Here is an 11,236-nt window from a genome sequence, read left to right as displayed (position 1 = left end):
CCCCCCTCTAACTGACCTGACTCTGAACCCTCTATTTGCAATTTGGCAAGGCTGTTCTGAATCTGGTCAAACTTCTCACTCATCAGACTTGATTTCTGACACCAAATCCCTGGAAGATATCCAGCTGATCAGTTCCCCAAAGAGATGAACCTATTTCATGAGTTCACAGGACCTAACTTTTGTGCAAAGCCAACAACAGCAATGACAAAAGTCCCCATTTACTTTCTTGAAGTAAAGAAAGAAGGATATGAAGGATCCCATAACTGAGTCTATCTTCTTTCTTTCTTTCTTTCTTTCTTTCTTTCTTTCTTTCTTTCTTTCTTTCTTTCTTTCTTTCTTTCTTTCAATTAATTTTTTTTCCTGTAAGATACAGAATCCAGCTCTGTTGTTTTTGGTTAAAGTGATAAATAAAAATAGAAATGAGGGTGCCTGTGTGGCTCAGTCAGTTAAGCACTGGATTTTGGCTTCGATCACGTTCTCACTGTTCATGAGTTCGAGCCCCATGTCGGGCTCTGTGCTGACAGCTCAGAGCCTGGAGCCTGCTTCTGATTCTGTCTCTCCCTCTCTCTCTGACCCTCCCCTACTCACCCTCGCCTCTCTTTCTCTCTCTCAAAAATATGTAAACATCATAAATATAAAATAAATTTTCAAAAACAGAAATGATGAGATTTTACTGCACTTTACTTATCCAATATAAAAGGTAACTTATAAATGAGGTTGATGGAGAGCATTCAGGAAGATAGGGCCTGGATCTTCAATTAAATGGCTGAATCCAGAAGATGTGAGCACGTTCTGTGTGACCCTGGGCAGAGGGCAACAGGAGAACCGATTAGGGAAATTCATTAGAATTCAAAATAAAAGTATTGCGAAGCTTTAGACACATCCCGTCCTGGGAAGGCCTTCTTCAAGGAGCAGTGAACTCCCTTAATTAAAGAGGTTTGAGAAGAGGAGTAAGCATTTGCTGGGATATTGGAGCAGAAATTCCAACATGGGCCACCATGTGACCAGATAATCTGTAAGGTCCTGCTTCACTCTGAAAACCTATCATCCTATGGATTAGCCAGCAACTTCACATCCTTTTCCATAGGTAGACAAATAGACACTGTGAGACCGATTTGTGGTTTCAAAAATCTTTCAAGTGTACATTTAAAGACGTTCCCATTTTTTGCTCCTCCTTGTCCCGTTTAACTCAAATCCCAGCATTTACACACCAAGAGAAGAGGAAGGGTGGATAGCCTGACTTGTTCTCCACCTACAAACCGAACTCGCTCACTTACATGCACTTTTTTCTCTTACCATTCTCACTGGTCTGGTCCAGAAGCACACCATCTCCCTGCTGTAGCCCCCTTCCCTCCTCTGTCTCCTCACGAGTCCATCTTCCACACGTGAGGCCTCCCCAGTCACCATCTCATTATAACCTATCCGTGGTCTAAAAACTTCTCTGACTTTCCTTTTCCTATAACTCTCTTCAAATTTTAAATCCATAACTCCAGCTTGATTGGGGGTTTTTAATTCCGAATAGATTGACTGACCAAAAAAATTCTCCACCAGCTGATTCAGTGATGCCACGCCCACAAAAACCTTCTCCATTGTCTCTTTCTACCTTATCACCCAACTCAAGCCTTACTTCCTCCAAAAGGCATCCTAACACGCAGGCTGTTAATGATCTCCCCCTTCTCTGCACTCTTATAGGTCTCAGAGCTGCCACTGAAGTAGTAAGTACAGTCTTCCATCTCTGTTTTGTGCCTTGGTCTGGCTGTACCTTGGTTTCCCAACATGCGGTTGTAAGTTCCTGAGGGGTAGGGACCATCTCGTACACGTCTTCTGTAACCTACTTGATGCCTAGCATACCATTGGGCACAGAGTGGTAGCAACAACCCTTCACCTGGCTTTAGAGTCGAAATAGCGCTTCCACACGTCATCCATGGGATGCTCACAGCAGCCAGGTGAGGTCCGCAAGGCAGATAATGAATAGTCTCACACGGGCGAGAAAACTGAGATGCGGAGAGCTCATTATACCTGCACAGGTTTTCTGGTTCAGTGCTCCCTTAATAATAACTATTAGATGAGTACATAAATGAACAGCTCTTGCAGTTCAAAAACTTGCGGGGAGCCAAAGGGAAGTGACCATGTATTTGACAAATGTCCCATTCTATTGATGTAGGCTGACCTCCAAAATGGGCCAAAGTCCCCTTGGTATGGGTGGACTCCGTTGGAGAGAAAAATGGCCCATGTCTCTTTGACTTTGGTCATGTTCTGCTAATGAGAAGAGACCCCAGTGAGAACCACGGGTATTTTGGTATGTGCTTGCGTGGGAGCCTAAATGGAAACCAGCAACCTCAGATGTTGCTCTGGGAAACCTCTGCGCCTGCCCACCTTGAGGCTCCTAGAGACTTGTGACCAAGGCAAACAGAAGAGACCTGTCTGAAAGAGGCCTTAGGCACCGAGCAATCCTCAGTGCCCTTTATGTCTTTAACTACTAAATTCACCTAATCCCATTTAAGTAAATTTTAGAAGCCTTTGGAAATGTGTTTTTGTTCCTCCAAAAAAATGCCTCTGATTTTTCTAATAAAAAGTCTTCCAGGGGCACCTGGGAGGCTCATTTGGTTAAGTGTCTGACTTTGGCTCAGGTCACGATCTCGTGGTTCATGGGTTTGAGCCCCGTGTCGGGCTCTGTGGCTGACAGCTCAGAGCCTGGAGCCTGCTTCAGATTCTGTGTCTCCCTCTCTCTCTCTCTGCCCCTCCCCAGCTCACAATCTGTCTCTCCCTCTCAAAAATGAATAAACTTAAAAAAATGTTTTAAAAAATAAAAATAAAAAGTCTTGCAGCTTTGTTCAGCCAAGTTCCTTTCCCTCTTCATTTCTTTGACAATAAAAGCAACTTAGGCTGCAATGCTCAGCCCTAGCGGGTGTTTGATGACACACATTCTGCGATAAATGCTCATTACTCAAGTTCATTGAAGCTAGCTCCCATAGCTTTTGAGGCATTGTTGCTGCTGGTCATAAAACTATCCTTGAAAACCAGTAACCCAAGGTATTCAAATAAAGATCTATTTTTTCCCCTCTTTTCTTTTACAGCCACCACTTACCTGTGGTGTAATGGAGACGGGAGACAGGGGAAGTCAGGGGAGACGGGTGCTCGAATCCTGATTCTGCCCCAAGCTGGCTTTGTGACCGTGGTGAAGTCACCTCCAGGCTCTAAGCCCTAGGTTGCTCTTCAGTACAACGCAGAGGTGAGAGCGGGGACTGCCAAGGGCTCTGACGTGTCCTGACAAGAAGAGAAACTGGTGGGTAAAAAGCAATTTCAATCAAGTCGAAACACATATGTGCCTTTCCTCACCCGGGGTATGTTTTACATAACTGAACTTGCTTCCTTTTTATTTCTTTATGTTTTAAGATTTTATTTTTTTCGAGTCAGCTCTGTATCTAACACAGGGCTCGAACTCCTAACTCCGAGATCAAGAGGGGCACGCTCCTCTTACTGACCCAGCCAGGCGCCCCTGCTTCCTTTTTAACTGGCTTGTTCTCTGGTCAGGAGCCACCCACACAGCTGGGAGAGGGCGAATGTGCCGGAATGCATGTGGGGAAGGGCTATGCTGCACAGTCAAGCAGGCACAGACATCACTAAGAGTTCCACGTCATCAGGCCTCTTAGTTCTGGGATTATGATATTTTAGAATTACAGGAACTTCAGGTACTGAAAGTATAACAATTTACAAGAGAGCCATTATGAAATTGCCAGTCCCACCATGCCTCCTGAAAAAGCATTCAGAAATGAATGTCACAAGTGAGATTATTTTCTGGGGAGAAAGAGAAAAACAAGGTGAGAATAAATGTTCCTATCGAGAAGAAAGCAAAAGTCCCCTTGATATTCACTCCCTCCAAACGTTCAACTAGCCCATGAAGAACCATGCCGTAGCTGTTCCCGTGCACCAGAAAAAGTTCACGTGCATCAGGTCACTTGATCGTTGAAGCAGCCCTCTGAAGGAAAGGATTCGTCCCTGTCTCCATGGTACACGTGAGTGAGGAAACCGAGGCTCTGACACACGCCTAGCCATTTGTCGGTGTATTCAAATCCAAGGTGGCAGAGTTGAGAGTTAACCCAGATCCTCTGCCTCCTGATCTGGAAGTCTCTCTGCTACTGTGCCCTAAGGCATTCTTCCACAGTGTCCACACCAAGCTCTTTCTGGCCTCCAGCACAAATGTGAGTAATGATCTCTAAGCCTGGATCAGGATTTTGCTTTGTTCTCCGAAGGGCTTGTACAGAATCCCAGGTATCAGAGCCAAGTTCCCCCTACTTATCACCCAAGCCTGCTTCTTCAGCTGGGCACCTCTCTGGTATTCCAGTGCTTTTACCCCAGTGAAATACTCTGGGGGCAAGTTGGTGGCAAATTCAGCACTGAAATCCTTTCATTCCCCACTTACATTCTTCAGTATTTAAAAACCAAGGTGATTCAGGAGATTAATCACCAAATAGAAGATCCAGAATTATGTCTCCAAGTCACTTAATGGTCCTGCTGGTCAGGGTTGGACAGTTAACTTTGACCTTAGTTTCTTCAGTGACTTCCATTAACCAACCCCACCAATCTAATCCAGAGGGGCTGAGGCAGAAAGAAGTGTGACTGCCCATGAGTCATTAATTCTTGACCTTCAGCATGTTTTGAAAATGTGTTGTGAAATGCTTACCAATCAATAATTCCATCACCGGGCAGTGGAGAAGCCGGGCGTTGTGCAAGAGGGGAAGCAGGGCATTAATGCCAGTTACTTAGGAGGCTCCAAATTCCTGCTGAGGGCAGGACTTACAGAAGGATCCAGAGGCACTAGATCCCCATAAGGTTTTTAAAGGAATCAAAGACAGAACTAAGAACAAGGGGGTAGTGAAAGCAGACTTGCACAGGATCAGTAGTAGAGTGGGGTTAGCACTTTTTGCAGGTACCCCAAGCCAGCGTGTCTGTTCTTTTCCGTTCAAGGCCAGGACAAATGTTATACCCCAAGCTGCTGCAGGGCATCCCTTCTCTTTGCCCCAGACAGTAGCCTGAGCTGCAAGCAGTACAAGTGTCATGAGTGAAGGAGGGGCCTCGTACAAGGGGAAGGATCACGAAACAAGGAGTGGAAAAGCCAGTGGAAGCTCCCGGCCGCCACTTGCCGGGCCAATGACTCTGGGAGGGGTCACATCATTTGTCAGATCTTCAGGCTCTTCCTCCCTAACGCGAGGAGAAGGCTTCTGTCCCCTAGAGCACATGAGGCTCAGAAGTCATGAGGGATATGAAAACGCGTTGCAAACTCTACAAATATGAGAAGCTATTAGTAGAAAACCCACCCACCTGATTTTGCAAGCTCAGACAGAAGGAGCCTCCTATTTAAGGAATGGCATGATCCCATGAATGGGGTATGACTTGTGGTCAGAAGAAAAATCAACAGCGAAGATGGTCTCATGCAGATGACAGAGGAGAACTTTCGAACTTCTAGTTTGAGTCAGTCAGTGGTAGCTGTGAGCAGCGACGTGCCAGTGAATGTTTAATGCCTGGTGCCCTGATACAGAGAAGCCCTGAATCATAGCAGTTGCTGATTTCCATGGAATACATTCTTGAGCCATGGCTGATTTCAAACTAGCAATGCGACGTCACCAAGCCATGAAGTAAAGAAATGATGCTCACGGCTGGCTTTCGCTGATGGGTGCAAGCCAGCTGCGGCACACCACAGAAACTTTGCTGGCAGCTTCGATGGCGACGATGAACTTCGGAAGCCTTCTCGACACATGGGGCTAAAGTGTTGACAGAGCCACAGTGTCTGCTCCCCCAGTCATTCAAAAAATGGAAATTCTTCTTTTTGTATTCAGCATTTTTACAGCAAATCGTAATTGCAAATTTCTCGATGGACGTGGTTGGGCCCTCAAATATGGTTCTATGATCCCTCGACTTTCAAATCTGATAACATAAGAGATCAAAGAGTGAGGTAGAATGGAACGTAACATGCAGTGGAGTCAGGAAACCTGCTATCCAGTGGTAGCAATCCCACCCGTGTGAACTGGTACAAGTCACCTCACTGCCCTCTCTGAATCTCAGTTTCTGCATCTGTAAAATGGGAACAGTCCTGCCTCACACGACTATTGTGGGGTCACAGGAAATAATGCAAATCTAAGAGTTTTGAGAAGAGCAAAATCCTATTTGGCCATGAATTATTATTATTTATTTCAAATAGTGATTGGTGGGCATTTTCATTCATAATAGTATCAACCTATGCTGTGCTGGCCAGGTCCCGCACAGGAATTAGCACCCTCCATCTGGACACCCTCTGGTGTCCCTGCCAAGGAGAGCCACGCTCAGGTGGGACCCGTGTGGCACGAGAAGAGAGACACTGGGCTGACCTACACAGCAACACAGTGAGCCCTTTCCAGATACACCCAAGTTCAGTTTGGAATATGGTCAGGTGGCTTTGGATTATCTAGGCAGAGAAATTTTATCAGTAGTTATTATGAGCCTGGGGTTCAAAAACGGAAATGAGATGGAAATATAAGAACCTTCCTTCATTAGATGTAAAACTCTTGCTATAGACATATACATTATCCCTGAGGATTACCCAATATTAAATTCCTGTTCAAAACTGGTACTAGAAAAAAAAATTGCAACAATCAGGACACCTCTTTCATTCAGAAAAGAAAAATTATGTCAGTCATCACATCGACCCTTTTTTGCCCTGCCTGCCGGGAAGCTCAGGGTTATATGCAATGCTCAATTGCAATAATTATACTATGTCTTATAACTTACATGTTTGCTTTCTTGCCATTTTTATGGCTTTCATTTTTTATTTACAATATAACACCCTCAGTGTATGTCTCATATTCGAAGTTGCCTCTACTTTTTGGAAATAAAAAGTATATGTTTTCATTGAGGTTGGGCCCTATCCACTTCAAACATGTTTTAAACTCCTGAGAAGGAATTTTTCTTTACACCCTATGAGAGTAATTATTTTTCCCCGGGTACAAGAGGGAGGAAAACAAACAAACAAACAAACACAAAAAAAAGAAAGCCCTTTTCAGAAAGGGAATTGATCCTCTGGGACCAGTTAGAGCCAAGAGGACCAGAAGCTTGCAGATCATTACGGAAAGCTAGAGCCATTGATTCAAAAAGAATCCGAAAGGTATGAGGAGCAAAATCTGAGCAGAGGAGCTCCAGCCTAGGCCTTTCTATCCGCTCAGCTAAGTGGTACCCTTTACTCCCAATATGAGGCAGGGCTATGGCATAAATAGCATCATAGAGGGGTTTGGATAAATTCCTTTCAGATTATTAAGGGCTACCTTTAGCCTTTGAGGAAAGAGAATACGTCATAGTAATAGCAACTGTTACATTTTGTTTTAAATGCTCTTACATCACTATCTAACTTAATCCCTTCAGTGTTCTGACAGGCAGGTGAGGCAGGAACTGTGATTATTCACACTTTCACAGCTATGTGTCCTCTTGCATAATGTTTCTTGGAGCCACTTTTCTTATGAAAAGAATGCCGGGCCGGGCTCACTTCCCTCCACAGAGACCATTCATAGGTAAGACAGTATGAAAACAGGACTGAACATGATGCTCCCTGATTTTTGCCCAGAACTTTCAGTTTTTGGAGCTCTGCTGCCTCCATCACAGTACGTGGCCCTCACAACCACCCCCAAGGTGAGCTGGGAAAGGCTCCTTGTCTCCACTTCTTAGCTACAGATGCTGAGTCTTAGAGAGATGCACTAATAAGTAGTGCTTGCTCTGAGCTAGATTTGTAGCAATCAGCACTAAGACCCCGTGCTCCTGAGATGCTTCCCCACCGCGGGTTCTCTGAAGCTTTCAGAGGGAGGCCCTGCTTCAGGCTTCAGCAGCTCACTGACTGGCATTGTGATATGCTCATGATAGAAACCACCAAACGGGCAGTTCTAGCTAATTTGGATTCCCTCTTCACTAATGAGTGTGGCCACTTGGTCCCACAAAATTCGTAGTGAGTTAGGACCCCTTCTTTCCTTTGGATAGAATCACCTCCTCTGGGGCTCCTGGGCAGCTCAGTCAGTTAAACGTCTGCCTTCGGCTCAGGTCATGATCTCGCAGTTGGTGAGTTCAAAGTCCACATCTGCTCTGTGCTGACAGCTTAGAGCCTAGAGCCTGCTTTGGGTTCTGTGTCTCCCTCTCTCTCTCTGCCCCTTCTCCACTCATGTGCGTGCATGCTCTCTCTCTCTCAAAAATAAAGAAACATTTAAAAAGAATAACAAAATAAAAAAGAATCTCCTGCCTCTGGTTTCACCAGGGAACAAGACTCAGAGTACTCAGGCAATCCAGGAGCCATCTAAACAATTTTCAAAGCTGTCCATGAAAATTAGAACAGAGGAAAATCAATAGGTCCCTCTAGGCCAGGCTCAGAAGGTCTTAGCCATGTGGCCTTAGGCAAGTCACTTCACCTCTTTGAATCAGTTCTGTCTGCAAATGGGTCAATAATAACCTTTGTCCTTCCTCAGCTCATAGGCCGGTGATGAAGATCACAACTGGGCATTATTTGCATCTTATAAATAGGAATGTGGGGAATACTGGATTCCATCCATGCAGAAAGCTCCAAAACTATAACTCAAGGGGCAGGGAGGGGGCATGGGAAGTGGGTAGCGCAGGCCTCAGGGATCAGGCGCTCCTGGGCTGGGCACATAAAACACGACTACATTAGTGAGAAGAGAGACCCTGGCGGGGCGTACACAGCCACACAGTGACCCCTTTCCACGTACACCCAAGCTGACAAGAGCCATTAGAAAATACAGTCAGAAATCCCTTTTAAAGAATCAATTACTTCAACAATTTTATTCAACAAGGGAGATAAAAGTTGTATGCTTCCTACAATCAATCAATCCCATAAACCTCTTGAAACTTGAATCAAGAGAATTTGTCAGATGCTAAATAACACACATTTTAAAAATATGATAGATTAGAAGTGGGGGGAAACTAGCTTAAGATATATACATGAAAACATCACCCTTGTTTTAAAGAGTTATGAGAAACTCTCAGTTTTCCACTAGGAGATCAGAGTTTAAAAATCATAGACAATAAAGCCAGAAAACCTCTGAGAGGCCATTTTTCTAATTTATCGTCCCCGCCCATCTTACAGAGAAGGAAAGTAAGACTCAGAGAGACGGGACCTGCCTCCAGTCATACTACAGAGTAGAATCCGATGGAAGCACGAGTTGTGTCCCTTGATGCGTTTAATCCAGGACACATTTATGACAACCTACTCATTTTTTTCCTCTAGGGAAACAAAGATGAATAAGCCAGAGAACCCACTTCCAAGAAATTGAGTCCATTAGGGGAGATTAACATTAAGCAGCTGGTTCTGGTACCAAAAGGATATGTGTGATGTTAACAATGATCCAGAATGCTATGAGGCCACAGAATTCAGAGCAGTCCATTCTTCCAGAAAAGGCCCCAACCAGGAGTTGGTATTTGAGCGCATTGAGTGGAAGAGTATGCTAGGGAGAGGGAACAGAGTGAGAAAAAGTAAGGGGCTGCAGGAAAAATATAGCATGTGCCGAGAACCGCACACAAATAGTTTGAAACAGCTGGAGGGTTTACAGAAAGTGCTTCAGGACAATCTTGGGGAATGTCAACAGCTCTCAGCTGCCACCCTCTACCTCATTTGGCACGCTCCCTGAGGCTATGGCCTGTGTCCACCTAATGGGCCAGTACAACACCTGGCCAAGTGCCGATGGCATTGTGGGGCTTAATGAATTCCCTTTGAAGATGAGAGCACTGTGAGGGAGAGAAGAATTTGCCACTCAGGTGAGTCAGCTGGAACGGAAGGTGTGTCCAGCCACTCAGGCCCAGCTCTCTGGCTAGTTGACCAGACAGCCAGGGCCACCTCCCCTGGATCCATGGGGTGCTACTAGGGAACATCAAGTCTTTTTTCAGCAAGTAGTTCCTAAGCCACAACACTCCTGGCTCACCCTTGTATTTGTAGTTTTACCAACATAATTGATCCCAGAGCTCAGTTTCCGCCATACCCACTGGTTTCCTAGGGAGTGATGGTATATTTAGGCCCCCTTAGAGCCTCAGCACAGCCCAGCCTCCTAGGGATAGCGTGGAGGGACATGTAAGAGGCAGACTTACATAGTCCTGAGCTGTGTAGTCATCCTTCTGGGTTCTCTGAGCTTCCTGTCCTGAGCTAAGCTTTTTCTCCTGGGGTTAGCTCAGGCACCAAGAGATAAACAAAGCTTTAAAGGGACTCTTCCCATTGGAAAGCTAAAAGCACTTCCAAGACACTGCTTTGCTCTACTTTCTGATGAATGTGTTCAGCCTTCCAATGAGTATACCCTTGTGTAGACTTTCTGAGATGTGTGTGTCTGGGGGCGGGGGTGGTGGGGAGAAAAGACCACATGAGCATGGAACTTCTCTAAGATGCCCTTCTTCATATGTTGGGTCTACAAAATGTCAAAACAGCCCGGCAAATCATGCTAGGATCCACCATGGCGGTGGACAATGAGTCAACCCTGATATTTAGCTCTGAGCCACCCAAACAAGTCGTGGTGACTAAGGTTTTTTCCACTTACACCGGATTCTTCTGCTTTCACCACACAATTATATTAGCAAATGAGATCCCTGAGTAAGCAAAATAGGCCCTTCACAGACACATTCCTTAGCCTACTACAGATAATTTAGAGGCAGGGGGCATTCATTCACAGAAGCTTTTCAAAATACACCTCTGAGCCATTTTCACCATGTAGTTGCTATGATCTCAGAAATCGAGTGTGTGCAAAATCAGGCAGCCAGTGGTTTGCAAGAGAATGAGAACTGAGCAGTAAATGAAATTAGCATTTACAACTTAAGTAACTGGCAAAGGATTAATACCCAGAATACGGGGGAAGGAGGAGGCCCCTGCACATCGATAAGAAGAAGAAAAACCAACAGAAATAAATTGGCAGGCTTTATGAACATGCACATTTCAGCAAAGGAAATGATCCTTCGTGTACGGAAAGATGTTCAACTTCGCTAATAAGCCAAGAAATGCAAATTTAAAAATTAAGAGATGCCATTTCACACCCATCACAGTGGCCAAAAGTTTTAAAGTCTGATGATGTGAAGTGTTTATATGAAGAATATAAAACAACAGCAAAGCACACACACACTGATAATAGAACTGGAGAGAAATTTGGTAATATCTACCACATTTGAGGCTTCGAACACCTTGTCTCACAGCTAATCCACTCTCAGGTACACAGCTGAGAGAAATTCTTTCTCT

General features: G+C 44.9%; 1 long non-coding RNA gene across 1 annotated transcript in view; it reads left to right on the top strand.

Moving 5' to 3' along the window:
* LOC144223725 (uncharacterized) overlaps positions 1-11,236 on the top strand; it is a 45,315-nt gene that overhangs the window by 19,828 nt on the left and 14,251 nt on the right. Inside the window, exon 2 of the long non-coding RNA XR_013332802.1 lies at positions 3,078-3,286. This is a non-coding gene — a long non-coding RNA (uncharacterized LOC144223725). The remainder of the gene's footprint in view (positions 1-3,077; positions 3,287-11,236) is intronic.

This window comes from Crocuta crocuta, unplaced genomic scaffold (genome assembly GCF_008692635.1).
Source record: "Crocuta crocuta isolate KB4526 unplaced genomic scaffold, BGI_CrCroc_1.0 scaffold70, whole genome shotgun sequence".
In the NCBI taxonomy this organism is placed as follows: Eukaryota; Metazoa; Chordata; class Mammalia; order Carnivora; family Hyaenidae; genus Crocuta; species Crocuta crocuta.
This window is presented reverse-complemented; position numbering and strand designations above follow the sequence as displayed.